The 24,396-nt window shown below is 47.9% G+C and overlaps 1 protein-coding gene and 1 pseudogene across 20 annotated transcripts in view; one reads left to right on the forward strand and one right to left on the reverse strand.

Moving 5' to 3' along the window:
• OSBP2 (oxysterol binding protein 2) overlaps positions 1–24,396 on the forward strand; it is a 189,292-nt gene that overhangs the window by 141,600 nt on the left and 23,296 nt on the right. The gene's annotated exons all lie outside the window — the stretch shown is intronic.
• HSBP1P (HSBP1 pseudogene) lies at positions 3,786–4,220 on the reverse strand (annotated as a pseudogene).

The raw sequence follows: 24,396 nt of genomic DNA on the forward strand, positions 1-24,396 counted from the left end.
AGAGGCCTGCGTTTCTCCTGGGGACCCTTCCTGACAGCTGCTCGCCACCTCCATTCTGGGAGGGCAGTTTGTATGCCTGTCAGATACCATGCCCAAGCCCCCACTGTGTGCAGAGGGGCCACCTAGGCACAGCACCCCCCCCCCACCCCTGGCCAAACCTTGACTTCTACAACTCTGTTAGAGGAGGGGGTTCGACCAGTGAGCTGTGACAGGCACCCTGAACCCCAGGGTAGAGCCTGTTCCCACCCAGGACCACTCACCCCTCCCCACAGCTCACTGGTACCCTTAGTGACCCCTGAGCTGCCTAGGGTCACCAACTGATACATGGCCAAGCTAGATGCACGCCCAGGTCCGTGCAACCCATTGGGGGAGTGACGACCTGCATGACAGTGAGGGTAAGACCTCAAGGGCCACAGAGGCTCCCTCCCACTCTGAGGTGAGTGAACCCTCAATCTCAGAGACCTGAGTCTCTGGTATGCCTTTTACCTTTAGGCTGCAGCCCAACCAAGGTCCTTCCTGAGAAGCTGGGAACCCAGGATGGGTGGAAGCCACCCTCAGCTGTCCCCAAAAGGCACACACATCATCGTCCCCCAGAACCCTCCAAGTCTCACTCTAAGGTCTCACTCCTGGGTTCCCCTGCAGCTCCTGCACCTTCCCCCCCTGACTGGTGGGAGGCTTCATGGCAAGTTTGGGGAATCTCTCCTCCCACCAGCTAGGCCAGGCCCCATTCCTGTGAACGGTGAATGGCTGTGGGTTTTCCACTTCATGGGCTCTGGTTAATCCTGGGTCATGGAAGTGGAGCAGAAAATGAGGGATGGGTGGCCTGACAAAGCCCACAGGTGAATACATCCTTCAGACGGCCCTGGGCAGGCTGCCCTCTTCCCACACAGGGAGGGTTGGTTGCTTCATCTTCACTTTTCCCCAAGACGGCCAAGACTCAGGAGAGAAGTCAAGGAACAATTTGTAAACTCCCTCAAGTTTGGGACAAGGCATCAGTACCGTTAGCCTTTAGATTCCGAGCTCCCAGCAGGGCAGGCATGGGCAGGCTCTTGAGACAGTTTCCAAGATCCCAGAACCACAGTGACCGAGGCAGGCCTGTTTCCGACCCCTGCTCCCCACGTGGTGTGTGGCCCTCAGCTTGAGGGTGGACCCTGTGTGCATGTTTGAGGGAACAGGATGCTTGGAGGAGGTTCTGGAGGAATGGTGAACAGCACTGGCCACAGGGCCCTTGCCTTTGCTTATCTTCTAGAGCAGCCCTTTCCCACCTTTCAGATGCCTGGCAGATCCCTCTTCATCCTTCAGAACCCCACGTGGATGTCACCCCGGCCAGGAGACTCTCTAAGCTCCTTCAGGAAGCCATTCTCTGGTTAGATCCCCCAGGACCCAGGGCACTGCTGAGCCCACTCAGCAGCATTTAGCCCATTATTATTTCTTTCTTTCTTTCTTTCTTTTTTTGTTTTTTTGTTTTTTTGTTTTTTTGCTTTTTAGGGCCACATCCGCAGCGTATGGAGGTTCCCTGGCTCGGGGTCCAATCGGAGCTACAGCTGCTGGCCTACACCACAGCCACAGCAACACAGGATCCGAGCTGTGTCTGCGACCTACACCACATCTCATGCCAATGCCAGATCCTTAACCCACTGAGTGAGGCCAGGAATTGAACCCACAACCTCATGGTTCCTAGTTGGATTCGTTTCTGCTGCGCCACGACAGGAACTCCAAGCCTATTATTTCGACATCTGATCCCCCACCAGGCTTTGTGCCCCCTGAGATCAAGCTCAGGTCTTACTTACCTGTGGCCCCAATGGTAGCCCAGTGGGCATGCCCAGTACACATGTTCCACAATCAGAGTGGGTCCTGTACCTCAGGGAAAATGTTCTAAGTGGCTCTTATCTTACTTACCTCACAGGTGACCATTTACAAAGCCATTCCAGCCCCAGCCCCTCCCCTGGGCAAGGCCGGTGAGAGAGTGCAGGCTCTGTACTTGGTCCAGGCTGAGAGCTGGAGGTAGAGCCACCTAGGTAGTCACCTGGGTTTTCAGAGAAATGACCCAGCTTGGTTGCCAAGAATAGGAACAGAGCTTTATGAAATCAAATCATAAATGCGTTTATGGGATGCCACACCGAGCCCAGCCTGCCTTCCTCCTTTTGTGGTTTAGGTTGGCAGAGTTCTTTCTAGCAGGACTGGGAGGGTGCTGCATGGCAGAGGGCCTCTGGGGGCAGCAGCTGAGTGGGTAGGTGGATGTCCCTGTAGTGAACTTGGGGCTCATGCAGTTAGGAAAGTCCTGCCTGATGGGTTTGAACCCAGACCTGAGCGGCTTCCCACTGAGGCTGCCCCAGGCCTGTGCCAGGTGGAGATTGAGGAGGAACAGGTGGATGGGCCAGGGCCATGAGCTCCCAGTCCAGGGACCTTCCTAGAGACACCGAGTCTCATGTGGGTTCAGCAGCCTTGCCTTGGTGGGTGGGGGCAGCTCCACAGGCAACAGCTCACACGCCTTCTTTGAGGGCACTCGTGTAGAGGGTGGGGAGGGGCTGGGCAGTGACCCCCAGGTGCTAAGGGGGGGCCTGCGAGTGGGAGGTAGTGGCCAGAGAGAGAGGCGCTGGAAAGGGTCAGGAGGGGAGGGAAACACTCCCAGTGGCCACTTGCTGTGCACGGGGTGCTGAGCTCTTCACTCAGAGTTCCTGTAAGTGGCGCTGGGATGGCACCCACCCCCTCGGGCTCTGAAGCTCCCCATCCGTTACCCTTCCTGGGCCTCTGCCAACAAGTCTCCGCGGGCAGGACCTGGTCATTGTTGGGTGAAGCTCACCGGCTGTGTCAGGGCGGCCTCAATCCCCAGAGCTCTGGAAAGGAGAGCAGCTTCATCTCCTTCCTCCTCAGCCCTGAGCAGGGAATGTGTGTGGGATTCACACAACTCCTGATCATCCCCGGGGACCCAGCAGCCCCTCCCAGCCTTCCCCCTGCCACCTCCCATCCCCGTCCCTGTCCCCTGTCAGCCTTAGCCACTCACCTGATCGGAGGAGGCCACAGCCTCTCGGCCCCTCCGCTCCTATGGCCCCTTGGATGGACGGCACCTCTCCTGGAAGCCCACCCACAAGCCCACAGCTGCTCCCAGGGCCCCAACTCCCAGTCCTCCCGGCTGGGTGGGCCCCTGGCCAGCAGGGAGCCAAGCCAGGAAGGAGAATCACCTTCCTGAGGTCACACTGCCTGCAAGACATTCTGAGTGCTGTCCTCCTGCCCACTCAGCAGCTTAGGGGGGACACTGAGGCAGCTGCTAAGGATAAGAGCCTGCTGCCCCGTGGGAGAGAAGGAAACCCAACCCTGCCTTGAGCCGGGGTGGGAGGGTCAGGAACCCTACCTGCCCGCCCTCAACCCCACATCCCCGCCCCCCTCTGCTGACCGTCCTCCTCCTCACAGGTCCATGTGCCTCCTGGACTTTTCTACCGCAGCAGCATGCCCCATCCTCCCTGCTGGGCTGGGCAACCTGCGGGGGACAGGACGCAGTCTCCCTCACAATCCCAAGACCTGGAACTTGCATGCCTGGCACAGTGCCTGGCACACAGGGGCCTCCGTGAACAGAAGAGGGGGAGAGCGGGCAGGCTGTGGAAGTGAATGGCTGAGTGTCTGGCACAATTCCCTGATGGGTGATTTTGTGAATCTGATCACAGCCCAGTGGCTCCAAGCTTGGATCACTGTCTGGGTAACTGCATTTGCTGCCATTTAGAAGGAACCTTGCAGTGCCTTGAGCGACTGTGGTTTGTAGACTGGGCCTTTTTTTTTTTTTTTTTAAACTGCCAAGGTTTTAGTGTTTAGTAGCACAAATGACCAAGGTCCAAGATAGGAAGTTACCATGTTCAGGAAAATGGGGGGTGGGGGAGGGGGAGAGGTCACTCTATAACCTAACTCTATAGTATGTGGCAAGAAGAATGCACACTTTGTAACATAAAACCTGTCTACACATAGTAGTTAGTTGCAAAAAGCCATCTGTCTTCTCTTGCCTTGTAAAAAGAGTGTTCTGGATTTCAGTGCAAATGAGCCACCTTCAACTTTTCTGTGTGGTGGGAATCTTGTTGTCACTTTCTAGCTCTTCCACCCCAGCCTATGTCATGAGGTCTGCAATGTCTTTCCAGGTCATCCACACAACTGCTCATGTCATCAATTCATCCAATGATCTGGTCGGACATGGTCTGAAATTTATCTTGCATCTGTTGCAGGAGTGTCTGCACACTTTCGTTTGTCCATGCAGACGCCCTAGCGTCTCGTGACAGCAGAGGCCAAGGGTGGGACCTGTAGACTGGGCCTTGAAGCAGCATGTGTGACCAGGGCTCCCCAGGCCTGGGTGTGGGGGCCGCAAGGCACCCCGTCCCTGAGAACCAGGATGTGCCAAGTGTTACAGCGTTGGGTTGGGTATGAGGATTGAGGTGGAGAAGGGCTGAATCAATCTATTAGCAGCTCATGCTTTGGGTATTAGTTTCCATGAAGTGAAAAGAATGAACTCCCGTTTTCTTCTTTTTTTATCCCCATGAGTTTATCTTTGTGGTCAAGCAGAGCACCCTGGGTTGGAGGCAGGCCTATGAGATGGTGGCCGTGTGACAGCAGGCGCCCGCCCTGGTTTCTTCCCTTTCTTTGTTTTCTCCTCATAACGGCCATGGGAAGTTGGTGTCATTACAGCTTCCTGTCGTTGTCATCGTTCATACCATTCAGGTGCTACCCTGAGGCCTGAGCAGACATTTTGCCCAAGGGTGGCAGGCCCAGCTGCTGCTTGTACATGTGGGGTCACAGCCATTGGGCCCTAGGCTGTCCCCACCGCTGGCCAAGGGGGTCTGAGTTCAGAGGGCCAGGGCTGTGTCAGCTGTCACCAGGCCCAGCACACTGGGCTCCCTGTGGGTGGGCCTTGGGCCCCTGCCACAGTCATTCTGAGGGAGCCTTCCCTGGGTGGGATGGTGCACACCCCTCTCCCTGGATGGTGGAAGCAGGTTCTGTCCATGGGCCAAGGCGGCAGAGCCTGGCGGAGAGAGGGCTGCTTCTGTGACTTCCATGTAGGCCTGCTTCCCTGGCTGCTAACACCTGGGGTCCTCCTCCTGCCCAACCTCGCATCCCTCCTCCTGTGGGCGGTGGCCAGAGCCAAGGGCAGCCAGCCCCAGGGGGAAGGCGCTGAGCCCCTCAGTGGGCTCACAGTCTAGGAACTCGCCCCCCCCACCATGCTCCTCCAGGCCCCCTCCTGACACAGCCCCCACCCCTGAGCCGTGAGAGGCCTCTCAGACTTGAGGGGCCCTTGACCTCAGGAACAGGTTTTGAGCAGAGTGGGTGGTAGGCCAGCCCCATGAAAGACCAAGGACGGTTAAGGTGGCCAACAGAGTGTGGTGCCCACTGGGCCCCCCTCAAAGGGCTCCTTGGGACCGACCCTGCACACTGGCTCCTCAGTTCCCCAAGAAAGGTAGCAGCCCACGAGGAACATCTGTTGTCTGCAGTCAAGCCGGCCAGGTGGAGTGGGGGCGGGGAAGCTGTGGAGGATGCTCGCCCAGCATAGCTGGACCTGGAGGGAGGTGGAGCAGCTCCAATTGGAGCCACTATGAAAGCAAAGTGCAGAGAGGGTCAGAGGCACCAGGGGTGGGAGAGGCGGCTGGCTGGAGTGGGAAACAGGGATGAGGCAGGGACAGGCATGTCAGGAGAGGTGGCTGGGGGGGCAAGTGGGAGATGGGGCAGGGAGTCAGGTGCAGAGGTGGCAACTCAGGGCGCTTGGCGAGGCCTCAGATTTGGGCATCATAGAAACAAAGATCAGATGAGAAGGGGCTGTTTACTGCTGGGAGTGCTCTGTGGCTTCTGGGAGCCCTGTTTGGAGATCACGTGGGGCCCCTGGTACCCATCCAAGCAGAGCAGTGGCGAGAGACCCCAGAGCCACCCTCTTCGTCCTTCCAGGGCCCACGGGCAGTTCCTGTGCAGCTGACCACTGTCCTGCTTCTGACAGCTTGCTCACTTGGGGGCCTGGGGAGATGAGTAAAAATAGATTCCAGGACTGTCTAAAACTGGTTGGCAAACAGGCAGCCAGATGGTGCTGGTTCCTGTGCATGGAGGGTAAACTATTTTTTTAACTCAATTTTATTATATTTATAGTTGTACAACCATCATCACAACCTAATTTTACAACATTTCTATCCCAAACCCCCAGCCCATCCCTCCCCCCACAACCTGTCTGCTTTGGTAACCATAAGTTTTTCAAAGTCTGTGAGTCAGTTTCTGTTCCCCAAAGAAGTTCATTGTATCCTTTTTTGAGATTCCACATGTAAGTGATAGCATATGACGTTTGTGTCTCACTGTCTTAACTTCACTTAGCATGATAATTTCTAGATCCATCCATGTTGCTGCTAATGCCATTATTTCATTCCTTTTTATGGCTAATAGTCCATTGTGTACATGTACCCCATCTTCTTTATTCCACTCCTCTGTTGACAGATGTTTAGGTTGCTTCCATGTCTTGGCTGTTGTGTATAGTGCTGCAATGACAGGTATCTTTTCAAGTCATGGTTTACTCTGGATAAATGCCCAGGAGTAAGATTGCTGGATCAAGTGGTAATTCTATTTTTAGTTTTTTGAGGAAGCTCCATAATGTTTTCCACAATGGTTGCACCAACAGTGTAAGAGGGTTCCCTTTTCTCCACATCCTCTCCAGCATTTATTGTTTGTAGATTTTTTTTTAATGATGGCCATTCTGGCTGGTGTAAGGTGGTACCTCATAATAATTTTGATTTGCATTTCTCTAATAATTAGTGATGTTGGACATTTTTTCATGTGTTTTTTGACCATCTGTATGTCTTCTTTGGAAAATTGTCTGTTTAGATCTTCCGCCCATTTTTTATGGGGTTGTTTTTTTGTTTGTTTGTTTTGGTATTGAGCTACAGGAAGTGTTTATTTTGGAAATTAATCCCTTGTCAGACGATTCATTTGCAAATATTTTCTCCAATTCTGTGACTTGTCGTTCCATTTTGTTTAGGGTTTCCTTTGCTATGCAAAAACTTTTAAGTTTAATTAGGTCCCATTTGTTCATTTTTATTTTTATTGTCATTACCCTAAGAGGTGAATATCAGAAGATATTGCTGTGGTTTATGTCAGAGAGTGTTCAGACTATGTTTTCCTCTTAGAGTTTTCTAGTATCTGGTCTTACATTTAGGTCTTTATTTATTTTTTTTTTGTCTTTTTTTTTTGTCTTTTGTTGTTGTTGTTGTTGTTGTTGTTGCTATTTCTTGGGCCGCTCCCGCGGCATATGGAGGTTCCCAGGCTAGGGGTTGAATCGGAGCTGTAGCCACCAGCCTACGCCAGAGCCACAGCAACGCGGGATCCGAGCCGTGTCTGCAACCTACACCACAGCTCACGGCAACGCCGGATCGTTAACCCACCGAACAAGGGCAGGGACCGAACCCGCAACCTCATGGTTCCTAGTCGGATTCGTTAACCACTGCGCCACGACAGGAACTCCTAGGTCTTTATTTTTTATTTTTAAATTTTTTTTGCATTTTCTTTTTTGTTTTTTTTTTGTTTTTTTAATTTTATTTTTTTTTACAGAATAAAATACATACATTTAAACACAATTACATTCACACAGATTATTATATCATGGATCTTAAGAAAGAGATTAAGTGACTCCCTCTGGAGAAGTGGAATGGAAAATATGATGAGACAAATAGAAAATTTATTCTATACTTTATCCCATTTTGTATGGCTTTCATTCTTACTATTTAGTATTATCAATTACATTTCAATTTTTCTTTAAAAATTAGCATTATATTAAAGTTGCTATATTATGCAACTAAAATTTATAAAGAAGAAAGCCTTATATACCATTAAATATTTTACATAGCATAATAAAAAGAATAACAACTGGTAAGAATAACAAAAATAATACACCCTCTGAAAATAAGTAAAATATATATTGCATAAATTGATTAAAAAACAGTGTAACTATATAAATATGTCCTCACGATTTGTTACATCTTATTGATTCTTCAATAGAGGCATTACACCATTCTAGGTGATGTGATAAACAAGACATTATAGACCTTACAGTGTACCATGGAGAGAAATGGTTATTAATAATACAATTGTAGAACTGTATTATTTAATTGTACAGTTGCGTTATTTAATTATAATTATCATAAATTCTTTGATGGAGAGGAAATCAGAATCAGATCTAAGGAGACTTCGGCATTCCAAGAATGATGTCAAATGACCCCCTTCATGGTGGATTATGCACTTATTTACTATGAGATATATTTCTTCTCCAGAGATTCCTTGTTTGTGTATCAATTGTAGATTTTTGGTTTGCAGTTATTCTGAAGTTTTGATGTAAGAGTCTATATGTATATGAGATTGTTTTAAGTTGTTGTTCTCTTAATGGCAAGTTCATCTCCAGGGTCCTGCATTTGTACCCACCTCTTCTCATGATTTTGGATTTTGGTGGTATAATTGTGCATGGATGATTTTGTATCTTTACTGTATATATACCTTTACTGGTGAGCCTTGCCATTTGTGGCATTTTTGTTTCCTGTTGCTGTCTTTTCTTTTCTGCCTAGAGAAGATCCTTTAGTATTTGTTGTAAAGCTGGTTTAGTGTTGCTGAATTCTCTCAGCTTTTGCTTATCTGTGAAGGTTTTGATTTCTCCCTCCAATCTGAATGAGAGCCTTGCTGGGTAGAGTAATCTTGGTTGGAGGTTTTTTCCTTTCATCACATTAAGTGTATCATGCCACTCCCTTCTGGCCTGCAGAGTTTCTGCTGAAAAATCTGCAGATAACCTTATTGGGGTTCCCTTGTATGTTACTTGTTTCTTTTCCCTAGCTGCTTTCAAGATTTTCTCTTTGTCTTTAGTTTTGGTCAGTTTGATTAATATGTGTCTCAGTGTATTCCTCCTTGGGTTTATTTTATATGGTACTCGTTGTGCTTGCTGGATTCGAGTGAGTGGTTCCTTTCCCATGTTAGGGAAGTTTTGAGCTATTATCTGTTGGAATATTTTTTCTGTCCCCTCTCTCTCTCTTCTCCTTCTGGCACCCCTATAATATGGATGGTGGTGCATTTAACGTTGTCCCAGAGTTCCCTGAGACTCTCTTCATTTGCTTTCAATCTTTTTTCTCTTTTCTGTTCTGCATCTGTACTTTCCACTAATCTATCCTCCACCTTGCTTATTGTTTCTTCTGCCTCCTGTATTGTGCTGTTAGCTGCTTCCAGTGAGTTTTTAAGTAAAAAAATACAGTTATTGTATTTTGCATCTCTTGTTTAAGTTTTGTGTCTTGTATCTCTTTGGTCAGTGTTTCCTGTAAGTTATCCATCTTTGCCTCCAGTTTATTTCCAATGTCTTGCATCATCTTTAGCATCAACAATCTAAAGTCTTTTTCCTGGATGCTGAGAATCTCCTGATCACTTAGCTGTTTCTCTGGGGCTTTTCCTTTCTCCCTCATCTGAGTTATAGTTCTCTGTCTTTTCATTTTTATAGGTTTTTTGGTGTGGTGACCTTTTTATAGATAATAGAGTTATAGCCTCTCTTCCTTCTGGTGTCTGCCCGCCTTGTGGCTGAAGTCAGTATGGGGGCTTGCTGTAGGCTTCCTGATGGGAGGGGCTGATGCCTGCCCACTGGTAGGAGGAGCTGATTCCTATCCCTGTGGTGGGTGGGGCTTAGTCTCTGGATGGGATTAGAGGCAGCTGTGTGCCTGAGGGGTCTTTAGGTAGCCTGTTTACTGAGGAGGGGCAGGGCTGTGATCCCACCTGGACTGTTGTTTGCCCTGGGGCTTCTCAGCAGCTGACTGATGGGTGGGGCCAGATTTTCCCCAAATGGCCACCTCCAGAGAAAGGCAGCTGCTGAATATTCCCGAGAGCTTTGCTTTCAACGTCCCTCCCTCACAACAAGCCACATTCACCCCTATTTTCCCAGGATGTCCTCCAAGAACTGCAGTCAGGTTTGACCCAGATTCCTATGGAGACCTCGCTCTGCGCTGGGACCCAGTGCATGTGAAAGTCCGTGTGTGCCTTTTAAGAATGGGGTCTCTGTTTCCCCCAGTCCTGTGGAGCTCCTGTGCACAAGCCCCACTGGCCTTCAATGCCAGATGCTCCAGGGGCTCTTTCTCCCAGTGCCAGATCCCCGCAGGTGAGGGTTTGGTGTGGGGCTCAGAACTCTCACTCCTGTAGGTGAGTCTCTGTGAATCAGTTAGTTTTCAGTCTGTGGAGCTTCCCACCTGGGAGGTCTGGGGTTGCTTATATCGTGAAATCGCCCCTCCTACCTCTTGATGTGGCCTCCTCTTTTTCTTCTGGAGTAGGGTATCTTTTTTAAGGTTTCCAGTCCATTTGGGTGGAGATTGCTCAGTCTTTAGTTGTGAATTTTGTTATTTTTAGGAGAGAAGTTGAGCTTCAGTCCTTCTATTCTGCCATCTTAATCCTCTCTCCTAGAATACCTTTTTTTTTTTTTGCATTTTCTAGGGCTGCATCTGTGGCACATGGGGTTCCCAGTCTAGGGGTCTAATTGGAGCTGTAGCCACCAGCCTATGCCAGAGCCACAGCAATGTGGGATCCAAGCTGCTTCTAAAACCTACACCACAGCTCACAGCAATGCCAGATCCTTAACCCACTGAGCGAGGCCAGGGATCGAACCTACCACCTCATGGTTCCTAGTCAGATTCTTTAACCACTGAGCCATAGAGGGGAACTCCTACATTTACGTCTTTAATCCATTTTGAGTTTATTTTTGTGTATGGTGTTAGGGAGTATTCCAATTTCATTCTTTTACATGTGGCTGTCCAGTTTTTTGGAACAGCACCACTTATTGAAGGAACTGTGTTTTCTCCATTGTATATTCTCACCTCCTTTGTCATAGATTAGTTGAATAGGTGTGTGGGTTTAATTCTGGGCTTTCTGTCCTATTCTTTCTATCCTGATCTATATTTCTGGTTTTTGTGCCAGTACCACACTGTGTTGATGCCTGTAGCTTTGTAGTATAGTCTGAAGACAGGGAGCCATATTCCTCCAGCTCCAGTTTTCTTTATCTGGGTGGCTTCAGCTATTCTAGTTTTTTTGTGCTTCCAAACAAACTTTAAAATATTTTATTCTAGTTCTGTGAAAAATACCATTGGTAATTTGATAGGGATTGCATTAAATCTGTAGATTGCCTTGGGTAGTATAGTCATTTTAACAATATTGATTCTTCCAATCCAAGAGCATGGTATATCTACATCTGTTTGTATCATCTTTGATTCCTTTCATTAGCATCTTATAGTTTTCAGAGTATAAATGTTTGTCTCTTTAGGTAGGGTTATTCTTAGGTATTTCATTATTTTTGATGTGACAGTAAATGGGATTGTTTTCCTAATTTCTCTTTCTGATCTTTCATTGTTAGTATATAGAAACGCAGTTGATTTCTTTTTTTTTTTTTATTTTCCCACTGTACAGCAAGGGGGTCAGGTTATCCTTACATGTATACATTGCAATTACAGTTTTTCCCCCACCCTTTCTTCTGTTGCAACATGAGTGTCTAGACATAGTTCTCAATGCTATTCAGCAGGATCTCCTTGTAAATCTCTTCTAAGTTGTGTCTGATAAGCCCAAGCTCCCGATCCCTCCCACTCCCTCCCCCTCCCATCAGGCAGCCACAAGTCTCTTCTCCAAGTCCATGATTTTCTTTTCTGAGGAGATGTTCATTTGTGCTGGATATTAGATTCCAGTTATAAGTGATATCATATGGTATTTGTCTTTGTCTTTCTGGCTCATTTCACTCAGTATGAGATTCTCTAGTTCCATCCATGTTGCTACAAATGGCATTATGTCATCCTTTTTTATGGCTGAGTAGTATTCCATTGTGTATATATACCACCTCTTCCGAATCCAATCCTCTGTCGATGGACATTTGGATTGTTTCCATGTCCTGGCTATTGTGAATAGTGCTGCAATGAACATGCGGGTGCAAGTGTCTCTTTTAAGGAGAGTTTTTGTCCGGATAGATGCCCAAGAGTGGGATTGCAGGGTCATATGGAAGTTCTATGTATAGATTTCTAAGGTATCTCCAAACTGTTCTCCATAGTGGCTGTACCAGTTTACATTCCCACCAGCAGTGCAGGAGGGTTCCCTTTTCTCCACAGCCCCTCCAGCACTTGTTCTTTGTGGATTTATTAATGATGGCCATTCTGACTGGTGTGAGGTGATATCTCATGGTAGTTTTGATTTGCATTTCTCTTATAATCAGCGATGTTGAGCATTTTTTCATGTGTTTGTTGGCCATCTGTATATCTTCTTTGGAGAAATGTCTATTCAGGTCTTTTGCCCATTTTTCCATTGATTGATTGGTTTTTTTGCTGTTGAATTATATAAGTTGCTTATATATTCTAGAGATTAAGCCCTTGTCAGTTGCATCATTTGAAACTATTTTCTCCCATTCTGTAAGTTGTCTTTTTGTTTTCTTTTGGGTTTCCTTTGCTGTGCAAAAGCTTTTCAGTTTGATGAGGTCCCATGGGTTTATTTTTGCTCTAATTTCTATTGCTTTGGGAGACTGACCTGAGAAAATATTCATGATGTTGATGTCAGAGAGTGTTTTGCCTATGTTTTCTTCTAGGAGTTTGATGGTGTCCTGTCGTATATTTAAGTCTTTCAGCCATTTTGAGTTTATTTTTGTGCATGGTGTGAGGGTGTGTTCTAGTTTCATTGCTTTGCATGCAGCTGTCCAGGTTTCCCAGCAATGCTTGCTGAATAGACTTTCCTTTTCCCATTTTATGTTCTTGCCTCCCTTGTCAAAGATTAATTGACCATAGGTGTCAGGGTTTATTTCTGGATTCTCTATTCTGTTCCATTGGTCTGTCTGTCTGTTTTGGTACCAGTACCACACTGTTTTGATGACTGTGGCTTTGTAGTATTTCTTGAAGTCTGGGAGAGTTATGCCTCCTGCTTGGTTTTTGTTTCTCAGGATTGCTTTGGAGATTCTGGGTCTTTTGTTGTTCCATATAAATGTTTGGATTGTTTGTTCTAGTTCTGTGAAAAATGTCATGGGTAATTTGATAGGGATTGCATTGAATCTGTAGATTGCTTTGGGTAGTATGGCCATTTTTACAATATTGATTTTTCCAATCCAGGAACATGGAATATCTTTCCATTTCTTTACATCTTCTTTGATTTCTTTGATTAAGGTTTTATAGTTCTCAGCGTATAGGTCCTTTACCTCTTTGGTCAGGTGTATTCCGAGGTATTTGATTTTGTGTGGTACAATTTTAAAAGGTATCGTATTTTTCTATTCCTTTTCTAATGTTTCATTGCTGGTATACAGAAATGCAACTGACTTCTGAATGTTAATCTTATATCCTGCCACTTTGCTGAATTTATTAATCAGTTCAAGGAGTTTGGGGGTTGAGTCCTTACGGTTTTCTAGTTATAGAATCATGTCATCTGCATACAGTGACAGTTTGATCTCTTCTCTTCCTATATGGATGCCTTTTATTTCTTTTGTTTGTCTAATTGCTGTGGCTATGACTTCCAAAACGATGTTGAAGAGCAGTGGTGAGAGTGGGCATCCCTGTCTTGTTCCAGATTTGAGTGAGAAGGCTTTCAGTTTTTCCCCATTGAGTATTGTATTTGCTGTGGGTTTATCATAAATGGCTTTGATTATATTCAGGAATGTTCCCTCTATACCCACTTTGGCGAGGGTCTTGATTATGAATGGATGTTGAACTTTGTCAAATGCTTTTTCTGCATCTATTGAGATGATCATATGATTTTTGACTTTTTTTTTGTTAATGTGGTGTATGATGCTGATTGATTTGCGTATGTTGAACCATCCTTGTGAACCTGGGATGAACCCAGCCTGGTCATGGTGTATAATTTTTTTGGTATGTTGTTGGATTCGGTTGGCTAAGATTTTGTTGAGAATTTTTGCATCTATATTCATCAATGATATTGGGCGATAGTTTTCTTTTTTGGTGGTATCTCTGCCTGGTTTTGGAATGAGGGTGATGGTGGCCTCATAGAATGTCTTTGGGAGTATTCCTTCTTCTTCAACCTTTTGAAAGAGTTTAAGGAGGATGGGCACCAATTCCTCTTTATATGTTTGATAGAATTCACCTGTGAAGCCATCTGGTCCTGGACTTTTATTTGTAGGGAGTGATTTTATGACCTCTTCAATAGAAATGCAGTTGATTTCTATGTATTAACTTTGTATCCTGCAATTTTACCATATTCATTGATGAACTCTAACAGTTTTCTGGTAGTGTCTTTAGGATTTTCTAGGCATGGTGTCATGTCATCTGCAAACAGTGATAGTTTTACTGCTTCCTTTCCAATTTGGATTCCTTTTATTTCTTCGTCTTCTCTGATTGTTGTGGCTAGGACTTCCTAAACTATGTTGAATAGTAGTGGCGAGAGTGGGCATCCCTGTACTGTTCCCAATCTTAGCAGGAATTCTTTCAGCTTTTTACCATTGAGAATGATGTTAGTTATATGTTTGTCAAATATACGGTCTTCATTATGTTGAGATAGGTTCCCTCTATGCCCACTTTCTGGAGTGTTTTTTATCAGAAATGGGTGTTGGATTTTGTCAAAAGCTTTTTCTGCATCTATTGAGAGGATCATATGGTTTTTATTTTTCAGTCTGTTAACGTGTATCACACTGATTGATCTGTGGATATTGAAAAATCCTTGCATCCCTGGGATAAACCCCACTTGATCATGGTGTACGATCCTTTTAATGTATTGCTGGATTTGGTTTGCTAGTATTTTGTTGAGGATTTTTGCATCTATGTTCATCAGTGAAATTGGTCTGTAATTTTCTTTTTTGTTGTATCTTTGTCTGGTTTTGGTATCAGGGTGATGGTGGCCTCATAGAATGCATCTGGGAGTGTTCCTTCCTCTGCAGTTTTTTGGACTAGTTTCAGGATAGGTGAATGTTTGATAGAATTTACCTGTGAAGCCATCTGGTCTTGGACTTTGGCTTGATGGAAGTTTTTTAATCACAGTTTCAATTTCAGTGCTTGTAATTGGTCCATTCATCTTTTCTGTTTCATCTTGGTTTAGTCTTGGAAGATTGTACTTTTCTAAGAATTTGTCCATTTCTTCTAGGTTATCTGTTTTATTGGCATGTAGTTGCTTATAGTAGTCTCTTATGAGTCTTTGCATTTCTGTGATGTCCATTGTAGCTTCTCCTTTTTCATTTCTAATTTTATTGATTTGAGTCCTCTCTCTTTTTTTGATGAGTCTAGCTAAGGGTCTATCAATTTTGTTGATCTTTTCAAAGAACCAGCTTTTAGTTTCATTGATCTTTCCTATGGTTTTCTTCATTCCTCTTTCTTTCTTTCTTTCTTTCTTTCTTTCTTTCTTTCTTTCTTTCTTTCTTTCTTTCTTTCTTTTTTTTAAGGGCCACATGCACAGCATATGGAGGTTCTCAGGCCAGGGGTCAAATCGGGCTGTAGCTGCTGGCCACAGCCACAGCAACAGGGGATCTGAGCCAAGTCGGCAACCTACACCACAGCTCATGGCAATGCTGGATCTTTAACCCACTGAGCAAGTCCAGGGATCGAACCTGTGTCCTCATAGTCAGATTTGTTTCCACTGAGCCATGATGGGAACTCCCTCTATTTCATTTATTTCTGCCCTGATCTTTCTTATTTCTTTCCTGTGCTAACTTTGGGTTTTTTCCTGTTTTCCTTTCTCTGATTGCCCTAGGTATAAAGTTAGGGTGTTTATTTAAGACTTTTCTTGTTTCCTTAGGTAGGCTTGTATTGCTATAAACTTCCCTCATAGAACTGCTTTTGCTAAATCCCATAGGTTTTGGATTATTGTGTCTTTATTGTCATTTGCTCCTAGGTATTTTCTTTTTGTCTTTTTAGGGCCACACCCATGGCATATGGAGGTTCCCAGGCTAGGGGTTGAATTAGAGCTGTAGCTGCTGGCCACAGCCACAGCAAAGTGAGATCTGAGCCATGTCTGAAACCTACACCACAGGTCATGGCAATGCCAGATCCTTAACCCACTGAGCGAGGCTAGGGATTGTACCTGCATCCTCATGGATGCTAGTCAGCTTTTTTTCCACTGAGCCATGATGGAAACTCCAGTTTCCAGGTATTTTTTAATTTCCTCTTTGATTTCTTCAGTGATCCATTGGTTGTTTAGGAGTATGTTGTTTAGTCTCCATGTATTTGTGTTTTTTGCAGTTTTTTCTTGTTGATTTCTGGTCACATAGCATTGAGTCAGAAAAAATGCTTGATATGATTTCAATTTTCTAAAATTTACTGAGTCTTGATTTGTGGCCCAAAATGTGATCTATCCTAGAGAATGTTCCATGTGCACTTGAGAGGAACTTGTATTCTGCTGCTTTTGGATGGAATGTTGTATAAATATCTGTTAAGTCCATCTGATCTAAGTGCATCATTTAAATCCTGTGTTTCCTTGTTGATTTTCTGTCTGAATGATCTGTCCATTGCTGTAAGTGGGGTGTTAAAGTCCCCCACTTACTTTTCTGTTATTTTCAATTTCCCCTTTTAAAGTTGTTAGCAGTTGCCTTATATATTGGGATGATTCTATGTTGGGAGCATATATATTTACAATTGTTATGTCTTCTTCTTGGATTGCTCCTTTGGTCATTATGTGATGTCCTTCTTTGTCTCTTATAATAGTCTTTATTTTAAGGTCTGTTTTGTCTGATATGAGTATTGCTACTTCAGCTTTCTTTAGATTTCTGTTTGCATGGAATATTTTCTTCCATCCTCTCACTTTCAATTTGTATGTGTCTCTAGAACTGAAGTGGGTCTCTTGAAGACAGCATATATATGGGTCTTGTTTTTATATCCATTCAGCCAGTCTATGTCTTTTGGCTGGGGCATTTAGTCCATTTACATTTAAGGTAATTATTGATATGTATGTTCTTATTGCCATTTTATTAATTGCTTTGGACTTCTTCCCTTCTTCTCTTGTTCTCTTCTCTTATGGTTTGATGACTATCTTTAATGTTGAGTTGGATTGCTTTTTCTTATTTGTGTCTATATCTATTGCAGATTTTTGGTTTGCAGTTACCATGAAGCTATGATATAGGAGTCTCTCTCTATATATATACAAGATTGTTTCATGTTGTTGGTCTCTTAATTACAAGTGCATCTCCAGTATTTTTCATTTGTACCCTCCTCTTCTCACAATTTCTGGTTTTGGTAGCACATTTGTGTGTGGATGATTTTCTACCTTTACTATATGTATGCCTTTACTGGCGAGCCTTGTTGTTTGTAAAATTTTTGTTTCTAGTTGTGGCCTTTTCTTTACCACCTAGAGAAGTTCCTTTAGTATTTGTTGTAAAGCTGGTTTAGTGGTGCTAAATTCTCTTAGCTTTTGCTTGTTTGTAAAGCTTTTGATTTTTCCTTCAAACCTGAAAGAGAGCCTTGCTGAGTGCATAAGTTTGGTTGGAGGTTTCTTTCCTTTCATCACTTTAAGTATATTGCGCCACTCCCTTCTGGTCTGTAAAGTTTCTGCTGAAAAATCAGCCAGTAACCTTATCAGGGTTCCTTTGTATGTTATTTGTTTCTTTTCCCTAGTAGCTTTCAATATTTTTTCTTCATCTTTAATTTTGGTCAGCTTGATTAATATGTGTCTCGGGGTATTCCTCCTTGGGTTTATTTTATATGGTACCTGGCCCTTTCTCTCTCTCTTCTCCTTCTGGCACCCCTATAATACGGATGTTGGTGTGTTTAACATTGTCTCAGAGTTCTCTGAGACTGTCTTCATTTCTTTTCAATCTTTTTTTCTCTTTTCTGTTCTGCATCAGTGATTTCCTCTGGTCTTGTCTTCCATCTCGCTTATTTGTTCTTCTGCCTCCTCTTGGTTTCTTCTAGTGGATTTTTTATTTCAGTTCTGTTTTGCACCTCTGCTTGCTTAATCTTTAAATCTTCTATTTCTTTGCTCAGTGTTTCCTGTAATTTATCAATCTTTGCCTCCAATTTATTTCCAAGGTCTTGAATCATCTTTACTATCATTAATCTAAAGTCTTTTTCATGGAAGTTGATAATCTCCAGATCACTTAGCTGCTTTTCTTTGGTTTTTTTTCTTGTTCCCTTATCTGAGTTGTAATTCTCTGCCTTTTCATTTTGTATAAATTTTTGGTGTGGTCTCCTTTTTGCAGCAATAGCATTATAGGCTGTATTGCTTCTGATGTCTGCCTCCCTTGTGGCTGAAGTTGGTATGGGTGCTTGCTGCAGGCTTCCTGATGGGAGGGACTGGTGCCTGCCCACTGGTAGGTGGAGTTGAGTCTTATCCCTCTGGTGGCTGGGGCTTTGTCTCTCGGTGTGATTAGAGACGCTGTGTGCCTGGGGTAGGGGATCTTTAAGTAGCCTGCTTGCTAATGAGTGGTGCTGTGTTCCCACCTGGTTTGTTGTTTGACCTGGGGCTTCTCAGCCCTGATGGGTGGGGCCAGATTTTTCCAAAACAGCTGCTCTAGAGGAGGTCACACTGATGATTATTTCTGCGATCTTTGCCTCCAATGTCCTTCCCCCACAACAAGCCACAGACACCCCCTGTTTTCTCAGGAGATCCTCCAAGAACTTCAGGCAGGTCTGTCCCAGATTCCTATGTGGTCTCTGCTTTGCCCTGGGACCCAGTGCACATGGAATCCTGTGTGTCCCTTTCAAGAGTGGAGTCTCTGTTTCCTCCAGTCCTATGGAGCTCCTGCACACATACCCCACTGGCCTTCAACACCAAATGCTCTGGGGGCTCCTCCTCCCAATACCAGATCCCAGGGGACCTGATGTGGGGCTCAGAACTCTCTCTCCTGTGGGTGAGCCTCTGCAATAGTTACTTTCTAGTCTATGGGCCGCCCATCTGGCAGGTATGGAGTTGCTTATATTGCATAATCGTCCCTCCTACCATCTTGATATGGCCTCCTCTTTGTCTTTTGGAATAGGATATTTTTTTTATAGTTTTCAGTCTATTTTCTTGAAGGTTGTTCAGCAGTTGGTTGTAATTTTGTTGCTTTTTTGAGAGAATTGAGCTTCAATCCTTCTATTCCACCATCTTAATCCCATCTATGAAAGGTAAACTATTTTGAATGTGGAAGTGGCTATTTTAAAGTTTGAAGTGAAGTAAGAAGCTGACTCCCCAGTGCTATGAGTGGGCCACATAGAGGAGGAGCTGTGGCTGTCCCCTCAATGTCTGGAAAGGACTGGCCCCTGTGCTGAGGGTCACTAAAGAGAGGGCCTGGTTCTGAGACCTGCTCAGCCTGAGGTGCTGTCTATGTGGTGTGGCTGGTTCTGAGCCAGAGGGGCTCCCAGGAGAGCCCAGCACTCCCATTGAGGTTCCTAGGGGCCTTGCTCTTGGTCTTGGAGTCTGAGATGGCTGTGCGCCTTCCAGAATGACTGCCTCTGAGTCAGGCAGTCCCGGCCTGAATCTCAGCGCCTTCCTGCCACTAGGAGGCCGCTCTCCTGATCCTACATGGGAGGGGAGGAAGAGACCCTGCTGACCCTGATGTGTCCATGGCGTCAGCTGCTGGCCACACAGGGGGGCTCAGAGAACCATGACTCTACAGTTTTCTCCTATTCACTGCCTTTGGTGCCAAAGACCCGTGATTGGCAGGTCCACAGTGATGCTGGCCCTGTGAGGATCCTTGTGGTGGGGTAGATGGTGGGGCAGCCTCAGCCCTGGCCACCTGACCTGGGAGCCCTGACGCTGAGAGCCACTGCAGGCCAGTCACGTGGCCATCAGCCCCCTGGCAGGTCTGGCTGGCTGAAGGCGGAAACATGGCCCTTCCTCTACCCCCCCACCTCCATCCCGTGAGCAGGGTCACCAGGACCTGCTATGTGCCAGTGGCTGGAGACAGTCGTTGAACTGGACCTCTTGGCCCAGGGCACTCGCCTGGCCCAAACCACCAGGCATTTGGCTCATGTCGCCACCTCCTCTGTGACTCCAAGGGCTGCCCACCCGATGTCCAGCAGTTCTCTGGCACCTTCCTCAGGGTCCAGCTAGGACGGAAGTGACCGTGCAAGAGACAAGGTTTCCAAGCAGCCGCTGAAGGGCCCTGAGGGGTCCAGGCTGTGCAGACCTTCCTAGAGCTTGAGAGGCTTCCCGGGCCACACACTGGCAGGCACTAGACCCAGGCTGCTGCCTGCAAGCCCTGCTGGCCCACCCACACTGGGGAGCAGTGAGGTCATCATGGAGATTAGGATTAGGACCAGCAAAAGCGATTAGCATTTGTCCTCATTCCTCCAGGCTATAGCTGGGCAAGGTTTCCAGCTTGGACACACTCTGCATCTGTCCCGTGCGACCCGTGGCAGGGTGACCAGCAGCCACTCCCCTTGGAGCTCACACAGCCTGGCCCTGACACACTTCCCCAGGTGGGCAGCCCTCGTGGCCCCATCACAGACCCAGCTTCTGGGAAGGGAGAGTCCCTAATGGACAGTCCAGTGCAGGAGTGGGGGCCGTCTTTTCCATCTTGGGCTTTTTGCTTCTCACTCGGCTTTGGGCATCTCATCCCTGTGCCTCCCCGCCGCCCCCCGTGGCCGAGAAAACTGAACCACCCACAGGACCCAGGACCTCTTCATCTGGGGACCCTCTTGACGGCCCTGGGGTTGGGAGGAAGGGGTGGTGCTGGGAGGTAGAACCCTGTTCCCAACCAGAGGACGGTCACCCCAGCGGGTCACAGAATTGGGGACTCTGCAGGAGTCCTGGGGTTCAGCCCTCTGTTTACCTCATGAGAACACCAGGAGGTTATGGGCCTGCCCCAGGGTGGGCAGTGAGACAGCACCATGAGGGGCCTGGATGTTGGCCCAGTGCGGTGGGTGAGGGGTTTGGGGCCGCCCGAGGCTCTGCTCCTGTTTAGGGCTAGCATTAGCTGAGGGTTGTGGCAGTGCCTCAGGGGCGATGTGACCATGTCCAGGGCCAGGGTCATCCAGGCCCTCCCTGGGCCCCTGGGAGCCACCACCAGCCATCCACCCCTCCCTGGGCCCCAGGATTAATCCAGCTTAGTGAGCACGCAGTGCACAGCTCAGCTCAGCATTCCAGGGCACTGTCTGGGGTGGGGCCTGGAGAAGGGCGGCAGCCTCAGGGGAAAGCAGCGCAGTTGGGGATGGACACCAGGTAGGCACCTTGGGGCAGAGGGGCAGGTGGGCTCTGCACAGCACACAGGATGACCAGGGCTGCTCATCTCCTGCAGATGACCCCCCGCCACAATTGGCAGCAGAAAAAGCTCTGGTCCAGCCATTTGGGCCTCTAGATATTGGGATACAACTGCTCCCACCATTCCCCCCTCTTCAGACAATGCTGACACTGTCTGATCTTCATGTCCCCAGCCCAGCCACATGTGGCCCGAATGAGGCCCCAGCTGTCCTGGGGATTTGACTTCCTGTCCCTCTGCTGCTTCACATCAGCCTGTCCTGCAGTGGCAGCAAGCCACAGGCCCCCGAGTTGTCAGCCAGCAGGCCTGGGTATGTGAGCAACAGCCTCAGCGGCAGGGCCGGCTTCTAGGAGGCAGGTGGGGCCGAGGCAGGACCGGGTCCCATTGCCTGAACAGGGTTGTTCCCCAACATCCTTGTTAGTGAGTGTCTCTAGGAGCCCAGATCCATTCTGGAAAGGCCACGGGATCCCCTGCCACATCCAGGGGCACCCAGACAGGGATGAGGATCTAGAGTGACAAGATGAAACATGATGGCACAGGTTCTCTGCCCTGGGAGGCTTGCAGGTGGGGTCCGTAGGGACTTGGACCCTGGCCCTGCACACACGGCCGTGTGGCCTTGCGTGGGTTCCCTGGCCTTCCTGTGCCTCCATCCCCTCCTCGGGTGCGCTGTTAAAACATCTGCCTCAGTGCCCATGAGAGTGGCCCTGACAGCCCTGCCCTCTGCAGTGTGTGGTCTGAGGGCAGGGATTGGAGGGCAATAGAGTAAGCAGGTGTGTTTGGGGTTGAGCCAGAGAAGGAGGACGACACCAGGCCACCTGTGAGGGAGAGCATGGGGGAGGCAGGGCCTGGGGAGGAGTGTGGAGAGGACTTGGGAGAAGGTCTGTGTGTGAGAGGCTGTCGGCTGTCCCAGGAAATATAACGAACACTCCATTTTCTCTTAGAAGAAAAAATGGTCATTCCTCTAGTGTTTAGAGCTTCATAAATGTCAAAGGTAGGAGGAAGGGAGCCTGACTCATCTTCGCACCAAGATCATCTTTCCCTCTTTGCTTTTAAGTTTAATTTTTTTAATTGAAGTATAGTTAATTTACAATGTTGTATTAATTTCAAGTGTACAGCAAAGTGATTCAGTTGTACATATATATGCTTTTTTAGATTCTTTTCCCTTATCAATTATCACAAGATATTGAGTATAGTTGCCTGTGCTATATATATAGTAGGTCCTTGTTGGGTATCTGTCCCTCTTTGCTTTTGCAGCCTGGAAGTTCAGGGGCCATGCAGTGCCCTCTGAGTTTACGGAAATTATTTACCATGACCTTTAGCTACTATTTTATACAGTTGTTTATGGTTCTTTTACAAGCTTTGTTTTAAATGCCATGCATAATACGACAGCAAAGTATCCATCTGTGTTAAATAGGCAGAGAGACGACTGCAGGAGCTGTAGAGGGTTGGCAGGGAGTGACGGCGGCAGGTGGCACTAAGGGAAGGCTAGGGCAGAGGCGAGAAGCCTTGTGCAATCGCATGAAGAATTGGGTGGGGCAGGCCACGTGCACCCATGCGGGGCACCCACAGACCCTAAGAACCGGAAAATTGTGAAGCACCAGTCATGTGTCTCGCCTGTAACAAAGCTCCATGCAACCTCAGCCCCTGTACCCTCTCTCTAAGACAGGAAGGCAAGGGGACGGTGCCTCATGTGGACCTGGGGTCCTGTTCTGCTTACCTCTCCCGGGCAGCCCCTCCTCCCCAGGGCTCCATTTGGGGGGACGGGAGGACCGAGCAAGGTGCTTCCCTGAAGTGGTGCCTGGCACCCACCCAGGGAGATGAGGGTGCTTCCTCCACCAGTGCCAGGCCTCTTGAGCGAGTTTTGGACACCACTGTGCATACAGTTCAGTGGTCTCGAGAGCTGCCTGGCCAGCAGCAGAGTTAACTGGTGCCCCTGCTCTTATGACTCCTTCTTTGGTCAGCAAACAGGTGGCAGGAGCCCAGACTAACCTAAGTGGGCACTGGGGCCAAGCTGAGGGTTGGGGGCGGGGGGAAGCAAGGATGGCATGGACATGGGTCACTTGGGAGTAGCAGCTGGGGATGGATGGAGCTCTGGGTTGAGGACCAGGGGTCTGGGTCTGGTGCCTCCTGCTGTCCCACCTTAGGGCCTCCATTTCACTGCCTATGGGATGGGGGAGGGTCCTGAGGGCCCTCTCATCTCACAGGACTCCTGAAAGGGTGTGCACCATTTCTCAGGTGCCCAGAGGAAACCCTGCCTTCCCACCCCACCGCTACCGCCTTTTAACCTGCTGGTGCAGACCCAGCAGACTCGGCCTGGCTGCCGGGGGTCAAGGAGGTGGCAGTTGCCCTGTCTGCTGTCAGGCCCCCACCCTGAGGCCTGTAGCAATGAGGAAAGGGCAGGGACAGGGCAGAGCTAGAGGCCACTGTGGGGCTCAGAGCGGTGAAGGCTTGACTTCAGGTCCCAAGGTCTCCCAAGACCTACCCGGGGTCTCCACATCACATGGTAGTCAGTGATTGCAGCTCCGCACCAGCACGCGGGCCTTATAGACCCAAAATAGCCCTGCAAAGGCCTTGGATGTGGCCTCTGTCACCTCCAGAGCCTGCTAAGTGCATAAGGAGATTTCTTTCCTTCCCCATGAAAGTCTCTCCCTCCCACCAGCCTGTGCCAGGACACCTGTCAGCACAAATCCCTGCCAATTCTGGAGATGCAGGTTATGGAGACTTAGATGTGGCGGGGCAGGGACCAGACCTGCCAGGGAGGCAGGAGGCCCTTGAAGACGCCTCCTCCCCAGAGCCTTGTGGGGAGAACTGCTGGGAGCTGAGCCTCAGTTTCCTCATCTGTCAAATAGGAAAGATCCCGCTCCCTGCACCTTGGGGATTTTTCTGAGTGAGCTGGGGAGGGACCCCGCAGGGCATGGCTGCTGTGGCTCACAGATGGATCATGGGCTCAGAGGGGCCTTGCAGTTCCTGATCACACACCCTTTTCCACCCACTTGCTGGTTTCCTCGGGCCTCCTTTCCCACATCTTCAGAAAGGCAGCCTGGGGGGAGCCCTGCCCACTCTGCCCAGCGCTGGGGGGTAAGACAAGATGGGATGATGGAGGGACAGTGCCTGGGAGGGCTTGTTAAGTGGGGAGCACCGTGCCCAGGGCCAGCTGAGCAGCCAGCCCTCGGGAGCCCAGTCCAGGGCCCTTTCCACCAAGTCGGGCCAGCACAGGGCTTGGCTCCCTTGTGGGGGGAGAGCCAGTGGGGCCCGGCAGGCAGCCATCCATCTCTGCTCTCCTGAGGGGGTCCAGGACACCCACCCCC

This window comes from Sus scrofa, chromosome 14, assembly GCF_054392235.1.
Source record: "Sus scrofa isolate SSC_HxYL_T2T_F1_AM1 chromosome 14, Sscrofa_HxYL_maternal_Yorkshire_Landrace_v2.0, whole genome shotgun sequence".
Lineage (NCBI taxonomy): Eukaryota > Metazoa > Chordata > Mammalia > Artiodactyla > Suidae > Sus > Sus scrofa.